The sequence below is a fragment of the Chiloscyllium plagiosum genome, unplaced genomic scaffold (genome assembly GCF_037043375.1).
Source record: "Chiloscyllium plagiosum isolate Xiang-an unplaced genomic scaffold, Cpla_swu_hap1 HiC_scaffold_49, whole genome shotgun sequence".
NCBI classification, from domain to species: Eukaryota; Metazoa; Chordata; class Chondrichthyes; order Orectolobiformes; family Hemiscylliidae; genus Chiloscyllium; species Chiloscyllium plagiosum.
The window spans coordinates 6,291,288-6,301,995 of NW_028270187.1; the positions used below are offsets into that span (position 1 = coordinate 6,291,288).

General features: G+C 42.0%; 1 pseudogene; it reads right to left on the minus strand.

The window, feature by feature from the left end:
• Positions 1 to 1,067: 1,067 nt before the first annotated feature.
• Positions 1,068 to 1,561, minus strand: LOC122545113 (histone H2A-like; annotated as a pseudogene).
• Positions 1,562 to 10,708: the final 9,147 nt, after the last annotated feature.

Sequence of the window (10,708 nt, forward strand, 5' to 3'; positions counted from 1 at the left end):
ATTATATTGGGTATGGACTGGTTGGATATAAGAATCTGTTTCTGTGCTTTTTGACTGACCCTTGCAGTGAAGCAACTGTTCTGGTTTGATCTCAGTTCATTTTGAAAGCTTCTAAATGACAGCAGAAAGTCTCATTCAGAACATTATGCAATCAAACAACATCCTCGGGGTATGGAAATCTAACTGTAAAATGAATCTATCCTAGGAATTCAAGATAGGCACTTTTGTTTGGCAGAAGTGGGTATTGCAGATGCTGGAGATTAGAGTGGTGCTAGAAAAGCTCAGCAGTTCAGGCAGCATCCGTGGAGCAGGAAAATCGGTGTTTCAGGCAAAAGCCTTTCCTGGTGAAGGGTTTTTGCCCAAAATGTTACTTTTCCTGCTCCTCGGATGCTGCCTGGCCTGCTGTGCTTTTCTAACACCACTGTAATATTGACTTCTTCTGTTTGCCAGAGATCAAAATCAGGATCATACCCCACAAGGGCGGGTTGCTCCCGAACTGGTCCAGTATTAAACAGCAACATGACCAACTCGAACCAGCTGAAAAATGACTATTGCCTCCACTACGCTCCCTGTCTACGAACAGGGACAGGACCCTATATAGGAACATATCCGAAAATAAAACACGGTCATAATAAAACATGATAAAGTTACTTACGGCGTTGCGGCAATTCAGCTCTTCGGGGTAAAATCAGTGACTGCAGATGCTGGATACCAGAGTTCGGATTAGAGTGGTGCTGGAAAATCACAGCAGTTCAGACAGCATCCGAGAATTCAGCTCTTCCGAAATGCAGTTCAAGATAACGTGAATCTGCCTGCAAGCGAGTACAGGGATTGAGTGATTCATTTACAGGACGATGCTTAAAGACACGAGAACACAGACATATACAATGTCGTACTCCGAGCACTGTTGCGTTGTATCAATATTCCATGATAAACATTTCACGCTCCTTGTGCTACGGTTCAAACGATGAACGGCCATGAGAAAGGTTTCATATTCCATCACACACTCTGTAACAGTACAGTATTCGAATAAGGCAGGGACTTGTAACCGATATCAATTAAAAGAAGGTAATTCAATCCGACAGACGGGAGTGTTCAGCTCCTTTCACAGATGCTGTGAGTGGCTCTGAAAAGAGTCTTTGGGTTGTCAGATATAAGAATGGTCTCTTCACTTTTTAGCGGCGCCCCCAGCGGCGGTTTTCTTGGGCAGCAGCACGGCCTGGATATTAGGCAGCACCCCGCCCTGAGCGATGGTCACCGCTCCCAGCAGCTTGTTGAGCTCCTCGTCGTTGCGCACGGCCAGCTACAGGTGCCTGGGGATGATACGGGTCTTCTTGTTGTCCCGGGCCGCGTTGCCGGCCAGCTCCAGGATTTCAGCCGTCAGATACTCCAGCACCGCAGCCAGATAGAACGGCGCTCCGGCACCCACGCGTTCAGCATAGTTACCCTTTCTCATGAGCCTGTGAACACGGCCCACCGGGAACTGCAGGCCAGCCCGGGACGACCGAGACTTCGCCTTGGAGCGACCTTTCCCACCGCCCTTTCCTCCTCTTCCAGTCATGGCCACAATCTCACAAGCACTTTCAGAGGGAATGTTCCATCCGCCCACATTGCGGCCTCTTATACCTTCGGGAGGAATGGTGGGGCGGCCGTTTCTGATTGGTCCCATTGTGCAGCCCCTCTTAATGTTGTTCCAATTTCCAATCAGATATCTGCCTCATTCCCCAATCCGGAGAGGGCACGGGGAGGAGGGCGGAAAGTACCGGCGTAAAATCATCAACCGCCTTTTTACAATTTGAAAAGCCCGCCAATATGTAACGAAAAGTAGAGAGTTTAAACATAGAAGAATGCGCCAATAATCGATTTAATTTACTTCTACATTAAAAGGGTACCCTTTACATTATCCTCCTTTACCTCGCCTCCTGGAATCTGCCCATTTCTGATCTTGAATGGAATCTTGTGAACATTAAACACAAGTGGAAACAAAAAAGGCACCAAACCCTGCAACTAACCATTTATTTCACATTTCAACAGCACCCCGACATACTGATAAAACATGATTAAGTTCTCCCGCGTCAGTGCAGTAATAGTGAACATGATCGTTCGAGAATATTTTAAAAAGTTGCACTCCCTATTGCACATGATCATATATCGATAAAAACGCCACATATTCTATGGCAGTTCTGCAGCTGTTCTAGTTTTGTTTCGGTGTATTTTGCAAGGCTCTGCATCCAGATGATACCCGTGCGGAGATTTCGAAATGAAAAAGTAACAATGTAAAATCGCACTCCGAAGGAAACTATTTTGCTAGCCGGCTGGTGCTGGGGGCACTTTGTATTCCGGGGGTGAAATCTGAGGGTTTGTGCCCTACCGGGGCTTGTAACTCCTGAACTGATCGAATAACAAAGAGTAACACAGACATATACAAGCAGCTGAAACTCCGTGGAGTTTAACATGACTTCTCTCCCCAGGCAGGGACAACGGGATATACCGCATCCGAGATAAGGCGCGCACCGGGTCAGCTGTCACTCCTTACGTTACACAACATTTGCAACATACAAATCTCGCAGATACATTAATTGTACATATCCAGAAACAATGGTTCAGCTGTCTCAGTGAAGTTAATCATTAAGATTTTTTGTTCAACGCCAGCAATTTAAACAGAACCACAGGTCTGCTTCCACTCCTGCTCTGAGCTGCTCCTTGTCCACTTTTTTCTTAAAATTCTAACACCAGTTGAGTGAGATTCAGAAACTAAACAATACCCATACAGCTCCATGAATGGGGCCACCTGATGCAAGTGGGTATGTGGATGAGAGTTTATACCTGTCAGTTCCTGCTTCGTGAATGTGTGGGTGTAGTTATCAAACTGTAACTTTCAGTATATGTTAAATATATTTACATATTCACACAGCAGAGACCAGCAGAATCTGATAGATAACTAGGGAATCAAAAATAATACAGCATTGAGGCAGCCATTTTTAGCTTGAAAAGCCCACCAATTTCCAAACAAAGGAGTACGTTTTACACTTAAAAATGAAGTACAAAAAACTAAGTTTAAAAAAGCATTAATACTCATGTTAATTTACTTTTAGTTTACAAATATGTACTTCACACGGTCTTTCCTCTCCCTCATCTGTCCATTTTTGATCTTGAGAGTGGATTTTTTAAACCTTGAAAAGAGGCTGAAACAAAACGGGCCAAACACTGCCGTCTGCAACTTGTCTTTTCACTTCACATTTCAGTAGCACCCCGGCATGCTGATAAAGCAGCACACAACATTCTTCCGGTTCAGTATCGATGACGAACACTGTGTTTAGACGATATTTTAAAGCTGTCCTCCCTTATCGGTCTCGATCAGATTCAGCAAAAATCACCACATTTCAGTCCGGCAGCTGTTTTGGTGTTCTCTCGGTTCACTTTGAAAGCCTCTCACCGACAGCATTGCTGTTTACATTCTGAAAAGTCGGATTAAATCTGCGCATTGGCAATGTAGAACCAAAGATGAAAATACATCAGTGGGACTGAAAGCTGTGGGCACTTCCAACAGGGCTTTTAGCAACTTCAATGGTATACGAAATCGCTCTCCCGACCTCGTCAATTTGCAGTTTCCTTTCGATACATGTGAGGTGTTCGATTTTGGTAAGACAAACCAGGGCAGGACTTCTACACTTAATGGTGGGGCCCTGGCGAGTATTGCTGAACAAAGAGACCTCAGGGTGCTGCTGCATAATTCCTTGAAAGAAGAAAGCATTTGGCATGCTTGCCTTCATTGGTCAGAACATTGAGTGCAGGTGTTGGATGTCATCTAGTAGCTGTACAGGACATTATTGATGCCTCTTTTATGAGATTGTGTGTAACGTTCATGACCCTTCTCCAGGAAGGATCTTGTTAAACTTGAGATAGTGCAGAAAAGATTTACAAGCATGATAATGATACAGAGGAGAAAGTGAGGGCTGCAGATGATAGTGATACAGAGTCATACAGCATAGAAACAGATCCTTCAGTCCACCATGTCCATGATTTCCAACAAACAGCAAATTGCATTCATCCCATTTACCTGCACTTGACCCACAGCTAACTATGTCCTGGTTTCTTTCTATTCTGTGAGAGTATTCCACCACACACACAGGCAGCATGAAACAAACATTACCTACCTCTAGATCAAAATATTTTTCTCAGATATCCCCTAAAAAGCCTTCCCCGCACCTTCAACTTTAATTCTCAGGTCTTAGCCACATCTGGAGTGGGGAGAAAGATTCTCACAATCTACTGCCTACATCTTTCACAATTTAGTATATCTCAGTCAGATCCTTCCTCAACCACCTTTTGCTCCGAGGAAACCAAACCCAACTCATACGGTCTCTCCTTTTGACGGAGACTTTCCAACCTACTGCATCCTCTCCAGTCAATCCCATCCTTCCAATTGTGTGGTAGTCAGGACTGCACACAGTATTTGATCTGCTTTATACAGGTGGAACAAGACTCGTTGCTCTTATATTTGGCCGCTCTGGTACTGAAGGAAAACATTCTGTATGCCTTTTTCAGCAGCCTGTCTGCCTGTACTGACACCTTCTGTGATCGATAGACTTGTACAGCAAGGCAGCATGGTGACACAGTGGTTAGCACTGCTGCCTCACAGCGCCAGAGACCCGGGTTCAATTCCTGTCTCAGGCGACTGTGTGTGGAGTTTGCACATTCTCCCCGTGTCTGCGTTGGTTTCCTCCGGGTGCTCCAGTTTCCTCCCATTATCCAAAAATGTACAGTTTAGGTGCATTGGCCGTGCTAGATTGCCTGTAGTGTTAGGTGAAGGGGTAAATGTAGGGGAATGGGTCTGGATGGGTTGCGCTTCGGCAGGTCAGTGTGGACTTATTGGGCTGAAGGGACTGTTTCCACACTGCAAGTAAGTAATCTTTGTTCCTCAGTACTGCCGAGGGACCAAACCTTCATTGTGTAATTCTTTGCCTTATTAGACCTTCCAAAATGCATTACCTCACATTTATCAGGATTAAATTCCATCTGCCATTGCAGTGCCCAATGTTCTCATACTGTAGTCTGAGACCATCCCCCACACTGTGAACGACGCCACCGACTTTCATGTCATAGAACAAAGAACAATACAGCACAGAAATAGGCACTTTGCACTTCAAAGCTGCACTGAAACATATATTTCCACATGAAAAATTTATCTGCAGGCTTACTAATTGTACATTCTGCATTCACATCGAATTGTTAATATGTACATAACAAGCAGCAAGGGTCCCAGCACTGATCCCTGTGGTACACCACTGGTCACAGGCTTCCAATCACACACGCAACCCTCCACCATTATAGTTTGCATCCTGGCTGCAAGCTCATTTCAGATCCAGGATGCTTGAAACTCCGAGAGCCGAGTTTGGACCAGTCTTCTATATGGGACTTTGTCAAAGGCTGTAGGGGTGGCGTGTATCTGGCCAGAATAGAGTTGCCCATGTCTGTTAACACAAACAAACCTTTAAGAATTAAACAGCAGGATGTGAAAAGCAATGGCAGGCAAAAACTACGCCAAGCAGCCTACTCACACAGTAAGGCGTAATGATACAATTGAACAAGCCACTGCAAGTACAGTAAAAAGGACGCAGCCTGTAGCCATTCAAAACAGTTCTGAGAAACAGACCTAGGGCCTGTTTCCACACTGTAATCTAATCTAATCTAATCTAATCTAATCTAATCTAATCTAATCTAATCTAATCTAATGTCCAATAAACGAGTAACTGCAGCCACATTGAATGAAAGGGTAATTGTCCCAGTTAATGATCAGACACCAGGTGCTAGTTACAGCCCATTAATCCCTTAAAACAACTGAGGATACAACCGCTAAAGTTACCTTATAGTACTCAGTTTCTTGAAAGAAGTTAGAATATGAAGAATTAAGTTCTGGTAGAGACATAGCATCATCACCATAGTTTCCAGCATAAAAAATAGATGCATAATACTAAAGCATAAAGGGGGAAAGAAGCATATAAACCTGGAAGTGAAGCTTTTGGAAATGACTTCTTTTACACCCAGATCACAACAGATTGCTCACAGCCCATTAATCACAAAGTGCTAATAGTTGGAATATCTAAATTACATTACATGTTGTAACTAAGATTTTATAACAAATTAAAATTACAAGTCTGTGGCAAGTAAGTCAAAACGAACTGTCCTTTTGTTTTTCTTCGTATATTTCCCCACTGTCCGAATTATATCAGAGCAGCAATTGATCTTGATAAAATGGAATACAATGAATAACAACATTCAAGTCGTTATTGTCCTGAAAGAGAAGCTAGCCTGAGAGAAACCCGAGGCTGTATAGAAAATAACTTTGGAATGTGAATGAATAGGATGAATAGAAAGATTGCAAGGCCTAGAGATTACAGTGTCCTCTAAACTCTCAGATGTCAGGGGTTCCTGGGGCTGTCCATTCAGTTTCTCATTGAATAGGGTATGCAAAGTAAAAGGGAGGAACATCATAATCAAGTTGTATGTGATTGATATCAGAAAGTTCATCAGCAATATTGCTTTTTATCGTAACAAAAAAAGTGTGTCAAGGACCTCTCTTCTGAGGCCAGTCTCTGGGGTAGATCATTTGGCCCTAACCCTGCACTAACCACCTGTTTCTGATTGAATAAGCACCTACCACTTGCCTGAATGCTGCCTGCCTGCGTGCTGAGTCTTTCTTCCCAGTCAGGGGTTATGCTTCGACAAAGGCCTTACAGCAATCCATGTAAACCACGTCAACTACATTCTCATCAGGATGTTCCATTGCCGGGACTGGAGGTTTTGAGTTGGGGGTGGGTAAACAGGATGTTGCTTTATTCCGTGGACTGTCAGAGAATGAGGTGTGACCTTTGTATGGGTTGAGAAGATCATGAGGGGCATGATAGGATGAATGGCCCTTGTCGTTTTCCGAATGTGGGTGAGCGCAAAAATAGCAGGCACAGGTTTGAATTGTGGAAAAATATTTTAAAAGGCCCTGTGGGGTTACACTATCACAGAAGGTGGTGCTTGTATGGAATGAGCTACCAGAGGGAGTGGAGGTGGTGGGTACAATTACAACCTTTTATAGCCACCTGGATATATACAAGAATAGGAACAGTTTTGATGGATATGCGCCAAATGCTGGCAAATGTGACTAGCCATGATGTGGAGGTGCCATTGCTGGACTGGGGTGGACAATGTCAAGAATCACACTGCCAATTTGTTGTACACCAGGCTTATTTGGAAGCACTAGCTTTCAGTGCACTGCTCCTTCATCGCTCTGAAAGCTAGTGCTTCCACGTAAACCTGTTGTACTATAACCTGGTGTTGAGATTATTAACTTAAATGAGACCAGGTCAGATTAGGATCTCTGGTCAGCATGGACAACTTGGACCAAAGGATCTGTTTCTTGTGCTGTATAACTGTGTGACTCTCTGAAGGCCACAGCTTGATATCACTACTCCCAGTTAGACTCTGCACTATCGGAGGTGCAAAGGTCCATTGCTTTTACCTCCTTGACGCTGAAGAACAGCCCAGATCCTTTCTGTCACAAAGTGCTGTGGTTTTACTTGTCTGCAATCTTACAGATACGGTCAAAGATAATAAGCTCTTTCCCATTCACTTGTTACATTGATGGTGCCAATCACTGCTGATGTTGAATTACAGGAGGTATCTCTTCTGTCTTTCTCCAGGCAAGTACTCAAAGGAACCAAATAATTTAATATTCCCTCGGTACAGAGCCAAGTGTGACAGCTGCTTCAAACAAACAGCAGGTATGTTACTACTCTCAAAGCGAAGAACATCCTTTCCACAGTCAGCGTGGAATGAGTAAGCCACACATTGAGCTCCATTCCCAGTTGGGAATATTAATTCAATGTTAGAGCTTCTCTCATTTATTCAATGTGTCAAGATTAAAACATTCATTCAATGAAACAGACTGCATTCCTTCCTTCATTAATTCAATGAAACAGAGTGCTCGTGTTTAATTCAATGAGTAGAGCTTTTCTGATTCTTTCAATGCCACGAGATTAACGCATTCATTCAATGAAACAAACTGTGCACATTCCCTTAATGAAACAGAATGTACATGTTAATTGAATGAGTAGAGACATTCATGTTTGTTTTCATTTTCTCGAAATTAACGCAAATAAAGCTATTGCACATGCTAAAAGAATGAGTAGAGAGCCTCTAATTCATTCAGTGCAATGAGCTTAACGCATTCATTCAGTGAAACAAACTGCACGCGTTCGTTCAATTGAAATGACAGCAAATGTTAATTCAATGCTTATAGCTTCTCTCATTTATTCAATGTGTCAAGATTAACACATTCTTTCAATGAAACAGACTGCTTGTGTTAATTCAATGAGTAGAGTTTTCTCATTTATTCAATGTCTCCAGTTAACGCTTTCATTCAATGAAACAAACTGCATTCCTTCCTTCATTCATTCAAAGAATCTAACATTAGTCATTGATTCAATGAAAAGAACTTAACATCTCTCTTTCATTCAATGTTTCAAACTTAACTTTTCAAAGAGCAGAGATTCTTCCATTCACACAATGCAAGGAGCATAACACAGAATTAATGAACAAACTGCTCGCATTCATTCAATGTAACAGATTGCCCGTGTTTAATCCACGAGTAGAAACTTCTCTCATTCATTCAAATTCATTCAACAAAACAAACTACATGTGTTAATTCAATGAGTCAAGCATCTCTCATTCATTCAATGCCACGAGATTTATATATTGATTCAATGAAACAAACCGTGCACAATCATTCAATGACACAGACTGCACGTGTAAATTCTCTGAGTAGAGCTTTACTAAATTTTCAATGACTTAAGCTTAACGAAATCAAGCAATGAAACAAACTGCATTCTTTCATTCTCTGATTCAAACTGCAATCATTGGTTCAATGTATCTAAAGTTTTCATCGACCAATGAAAAGAACTTAACACATTTACTTTATGAATACAATTGCATTCATTCATTCAATGAAGACCTTGATTCAATGAAATAGACTGCAGTGTTACTTCAATGAGTTGAGCTTCTCTCACAAATTCAATACATCAAACTTAATTCATTCATTCAATGAAACAGAGTGCTCGTGCGAATTCAATGAGTAGAGCTTTTCTGATTCTTTCAATGCCACGAGATTAACACACTGATGATGTTACCTAGCCAGGTAATGAAACGTCTAGATATCAAACCTACAGCTCAGCAAGCAAACCTACAACCTAACCCCCATCCCCATGCTTGTGCCAGTTTTTAGCTTATCAATAATTGTATTATATCCTAACAATTTATTGCTTTGCAAGTGACTCAGTATTTCATTCTGTAACTGCCAGTTTATTGTTTCTAATCTTGTATTTACTCAGTTTCAGAGGAGAAAGTGAGGACCGCAGATGCTGGCGATCAGAGCTGAAAATGTGTTGCTGGAAAAGCGCAGCAGGTCATGCAGCATCCAGGAACAGGAGAATCGACGTTCCGGGCAAAAGCCCATCGTCAAGAAGGGCTTATGCCAGAAACGTCGATTCTCCGGTTCCCTGGATGCTGGCCGACCTGCTGCACATTTCCAGCAACACATTTTCAGCTTTACTCAGTTTCAGTCAATCACTGGCATGTCAGATAACAAATCTCTCAACATCTCGAAGTTTCTGTTGAAATGGATGGCTAATCTTTTTTCACTCCATCCCTGGTATATCTCTGATAACTAAATTGAGCACACACATATCAGTACGTTAAAGATAAAGCGCATGGTGAATGATCCTGCAGATACAGTGGATATGCTGTAGTTATTAATTTCTTTCAGACTTGTGTCACTTTAAATATCTCAAAGCTGAAGAACCATGAGAATTCTGTGACATTTCTATTTGTCTGTGTGTAATCTGTCAGGAGAACAGATCACAAAGGCTTTAGTTATGATCTTCATCTCATTTTGATGTTTAGTGCCCATAACCAAAGACTCCCTTATGTATCAAAAAGGATATATGGCTACATTAGCATACATTAAGCTGATAACTCAACCCTAACTGCTCTGTGTGGAACAGAACAAGGGGAGAGTGTTCTGTAATGTTTTCTTAGACAGAAGGCTTCCTGTTCAACACTGTTTCCCTTACTCGGGATTCTCTCATGAGCATTGACAATCTCCCTGCATCAACTCTGTCAAAGGCCTTCAGATCATTTTCTTTTGCCTTAAATATGATAAATTGTTCTTCAAATCTCCAGTGAGAATATGCCGAACTATTTTATACTTACAATTAGAGCCTACATATCATTACACAGCTCTATGAAGGTGCAGGTATCACTCTGTCCCAGTAATATTCAGCTATGTGCATATTTGAGTGAAGTTATCACTCTAAACCTGTTGGATTCTACTGTGTGAATATGTCAGTTTCTGCTCTATGAATGTGATAGTTTAATTATCAATCTGTCCATGTCCGTTTCTCCATTGTTGAAATGTGAACGTAGTTATCAATGTCTATCTGCCATCTTCTCCTAAGTGAACATGTGGGTGTCCGTATTGAAATGTACTTGTCGCTTTGTGACACGAATGCATGAGTGTAGTTATCAATCTTTCCCTGTCAGTTTCTGCTATGTGAATGTATTGATGTAGTTATACATCTGTACTGATGAAGGGGCCTTTAACCAAAACGTTGGTTCTTTTACTTCCATACCTACTGTGCTTTTCCAGCACCACACTCTC